General features: G+C 52.0%; 1 long non-coding RNA gene across 1 annotated transcript in view; it reads left to right on the top strand.

Moving 5' to 3' along the window:
• LOC114072091 overlaps nt 1-4232 on the top strand; it is an 8965-nt gene continuing 4733 nt past the window's right edge. The window contains exon 1 of the long non-coding RNA XR_003574131.1: nt 1-27. This is a non-coding gene — a long non-coding RNA (uncharacterized LOC114072091). The remainder of the gene's footprint in view (nt 28-4232) is intronic.

Here is a 4232-nt window from a genome sequence, read left to right as displayed (position 1 = left end):
GTCGATGACCTGGTGGATTCCCTGAAGGTGAGTGCTGCCTGCCCTGCCTGAGGAGGGGCTGCTGAGCCAGGCGTGCAAACAGCGGCTCTGCTGGAGTAAATGACCGGGTTTAGTTGGCTGGGGAGGTACCTGAGGCGCAGAGTTGGGTATATCAGGGGTGGGGAACTTCATCTGCACTTGGACAGTGGGATGAAATCCCTGCTCCTCACTGGTGCTTCCCAGCAGGAATCTGGTAAGGAAACAAGTCACTGCTCCAGTATGTGCATGCAGGATGTGTCACTAATCTGGAACACCTGGTTTGGGGCTACATTGCTGCAGTGTTTGGGATTTCTGTTTGTGGTTAGGGCACAGTGTCCCCTTCCTGAGTGATCCCCTTGAGCTACTGGAAACATGGACACTCGTTCAGCCCCTGCGTTTGGGAGTGAAGAGCTGCTGCTTTTAGTGAACTGCTGACATGGGGTTTGCAGTTCCTGCACCTGAAGTGTGCAGTGTGGTCTGACAGCTCGAGTACGTCCAGGTGGGATTTAATGGGATTTACTGAGGGCAGCAGAGCAAAACTGACAGAGAAGAAGAATAATAAACAAACTGAAACAAAGAGAAGGGGGGAAAAAACCCAGTACACAAGAAAACCAATCCCCAAAAGAAAAGAATTGGCTGAAAACCCTTCAGTTTTGTTCTGAGAGAATTACATTCTCACCTTTCAGGCTTTAGTCACCTTTGTTTTTCAGAAGGGCGTTTCCTTTACCAAGTACAGTGTGTTGTCCACTTCCTTTTCAGTTTGCTCAATCTTCCTGAAGAAAACTTGGGTTTGCCCTGCAGTAAATCCCTTACTTAGTGCTTTGTAAAGCCCTTTGAGTTGTTGTGGGGTTGGGGGAGGGTTCCTTGTGCAGCTTGTGGGGGAGCTGGTTGAGTCGTTGTTTTCTGGTCATTTTTGTGGGCATGACCAGTTCTGTTTAAGTTGTGTTTGGGTGTGATTAAAGAACAGCACAGCAAAACCCCATCCCAGGGTCACTCGTGTTCGGGATTAAGCCCTTTGTGGAACGGTCCTTGCTCTGGCTTGGGAGAGTTTTCCCACCATTCCTGGAGAGATCCCAAGCCCTGGTAGTCAAGGAGGAGGGAGCAGCCAACTGCTCTGCAGCCAGCACTGCTTTAGAAATGAGGCCTCGTGGAGGAATTATCTTAGAATTAGAATTAATTCCAGCCAGAATGACTTCAAGGCACTCTAATCACTTTTAAAATACTACAGTACATAGGAAAGACATGTTCATTCAGCTGAACTAATTCGTTTCCCCTCTCTCCTTCTGACATTTAGGATGTTTTATGTAGGTTAATTAGTCTAATTTATGGTAGTTGGGAACAACCCTTTATATGAAGCCAGTGAATGTCAGGACAGTTCACCAGCACAAGTTACTGATTTTGAAGAGCCTGTGCTCGAGGAGAGCGTTGGGATTCTGGGCTCTTATGTAATGTAATGGCCCTGGTTTAAAATAAATAAAAATATCTTGGCTCACGTACTTTAAACATCTTCACTATAGGACACCACCTGTTTGTGTATAATTCAAGCTGCAGAGCTGTAATGTAGAAAATGTCTGCAGGTCAATTTACTGTGTGTAATAATTCCGGCTGTAAAATCTGTCTCGTGAAGTTTTTTTTCTTCTTTATTAAACAATGCTTCAGTCAGGGAAGTCTGAAAATGGGCTCTAAATATTTATGTAGTGCAAGGAGAAATTCCTCACAGCTCTTGAGGAGTAATTCCAGAGGAGGCCTTGCCAGAGTCCCAGGAGGAGCTGCAATTTGTCCTGGTGAGGAGTGCTGAGCGCAGTGGGAGCTGTGCTGGCGCTGGCACAACTGAGAGCCTGAGCTCAGAGCTGCGGGCTGGGCCTGCAATATTCTGTGGTGAAGAAGGGCCAGAGGGGCAGTTGTGGGTTGGCCAGTTTGGGCTGGCAAAGCTGGAGTCTCCATCAGCTGGAGGGGTTTACTGTGTGCCCGTCACTGGGCTGAGCTCGGCTGGAGAGCCCTGGGCATTCCCACCCCTGCAGGTGGCAAGGGCAGAGCAGCTCTGTGGGTCCATCCTGGGCTTCTGCTCCTTTGTTTGTCCTCTCTTCAAGCTTTAGGCATGTGGACGTGTTTCAGGTATTTAGGTGTGTCTTAGGTGTGCTCCAGGTAAACCTTGCAGTGTTTTTAATGGCCCCTGAGTTTGTTTCGAAGGGGAAACCCCTGGAGAGCGATAATTAATGTGGGATGAGAGTCCATATAACCCTGGTTGAGGTGTCAGAAGGGTGCAGAGAGAGGAGCTCGGGCAGGGGGGGTCTGAGTGTGTGGGGCTGGGCTCGGGGTGCCCGTCCCCCCCAGCCCCAGCCAGGGATGGAGGTCACACCTGCCCCTGCAGCACGTCATGCTTGGACCCTGCTGCTGCTCTGGGCAAAGCCTGAGTCAGCCCAGTGTGAACTCCTGGATTTTGTTCTTTCTCGAGCCATAAATTCAGTGCTCACTAATGGGGTTGGGTAATTCTGATAATTGTTGGACTTCGGGATTGATTCACGTCTTGTTACCCCTCTGCTTACGTCAACTCCCCCTTTCTGCCCTGGGCACAGTTGTCAGCAATATTCCCGACTGCTGGGCTGACTGGGCCGGTGCTGAGGCTTTGGGAATTGTGTCTGTGGGGAACAAAGCACGGATAGCTGTCAGGATGCTTCAGGGTGGGTAGTTCACTGCAAGAGAGTCATTGTGAACCATCACAAACCTGGGGGCTTTTTGCCCAGTGAAAGCTGGTGCCTTTCCCCTCTTAGCTGGGATGGGGGGCTGTGCCATGGGATTGTTTGCTCCGTTCCAGTGCCTTGTGCAGAGGATCCATGGCCAGGCTCCCCCTGGCCCTGCAGAGCTGAGCTGGGCCAAGCTTTGAGTGCCCCATGAGTGAGGTGGGGGAGATGTGCCTTGTTGTTCTTGGGAAACCCGCAGTGACTCTGCAGTCTGGGCACTGGCTGTGCCCCTTGTGCTGCTTTGTCATCTCTCCAGAGTGCTGCCAGATAAAGAGCTGCATCACTTGCAGTTCATTCCCCTGAATTTTGAATGGGATCAGCCCTGATTGAAGCTCTTGCAGTAAACTTCATCTCAAAGGTCATGCAATTAAACTTGGGTTGAGTGTCAGGCCCTTATCTTGTTTCTGGCTGTTGATTTTAGTTTGCTTTGGGTATTTTACATCCTAAGATAAGCTAAAATGGGATGTTGGGATATATGAGTTCAGAGTAAGCTGGCTGCAGGCCAGCCAGCAGGATCCTGGCCCACCCCCTTGGCCCTTCACTGGGTGTTTATTTTCCTTGCCAGCACTTTGTCCTCTCCTTCTCTTGGTGTGTCCCCTGGGGCTGTTCCCTGGGGCCAGCTCGTCCCTCCCTGGCGCTGTGTCAGCCTTCCCAGGTGTCTGTCCAGGGTTCTGTGGTGCCTGACCCAGGGGCTGGGGGTCTGTGTGAGGGAATCAACTCTGGGAAAGCCACTGTTGGTGCCACCCAGCCCTGGCTGCTGCTCAGCCCCTCCCTGGGCCTGCAACTCTAGACAGAAGCGGCTGATTTTCCCTGGGAGGAATCCTGCCCGAAATAGAGCTGGCAGCTCTCCCCTGGGATAGGTCAGAGGTGTGCCTGGGACACTGCACCTGGGCAGGGCTCTGTGTCCCACTGCAGATGGACAGGCCCCAGCAGCAGCAGGGAGGGACAGGGCTGGCCAGGGAGCCTGCAATGGTGGCACTGGGGGGCTTTAGGTGTCTGTCAGCACGAGGGGTGTCTGGGCTTCTGAACTTGCCTCAGACTTGGAGCCAGACTCCATTTTAGGGCACTGTTGACTCCTCTCTTTCCTAAATCCCTTAATATCCCAAGCACCTTTGGGGGTTTTTTAATGAAAAAAGGTAAATCAAGCCAAGCCTACCAAACATGGTAGGTAACCTTCTAGACAGGCTGTGCTTTGGTGTGACAGAAACCTCTGCCTGGCGTAGCCAAGGGTTCAGTGAGAGCTTTGCTGAGCAAAGGGCGATGGTGGCAGTTTGGAGCCACAGTGGGCACCCCATCCAGCCTGTTCCCCGTCCTTCAGCCAGGCTCTGGTTGCATGGCTGTGCAGGGGGTGTTGGGTGTGCTGGGGGTGTTCACAGACAGTGGGGTGTGCTGGGGGTGTTCACAGACAGTGGGGTGTGCTGTGGGTGTTCACAGACAGTGGGGTGTGCTGTGGGTGTTCACAGACAGTGGGGT

The sequence above is a fragment of the Empidonax traillii genome, unplaced genomic scaffold (genome assembly GCF_003031625.1).
Source record: "Empidonax traillii isolate 1590-97213 ecotype Southwest subspecies unplaced genomic scaffold, ASM303162v1 scaffold2621:size20639, whole genome shotgun sequence".
NCBI classification, from domain to species: Eukaryota; Metazoa; Chordata; class Aves; order Passeriformes; family Tyrannidae; genus Empidonax; species Empidonax traillii.
The sequence above is the reverse complement of the archived record's forward strand: the minus strand, read 5'-3'. Positions and strand labels throughout refer to the sequence as shown.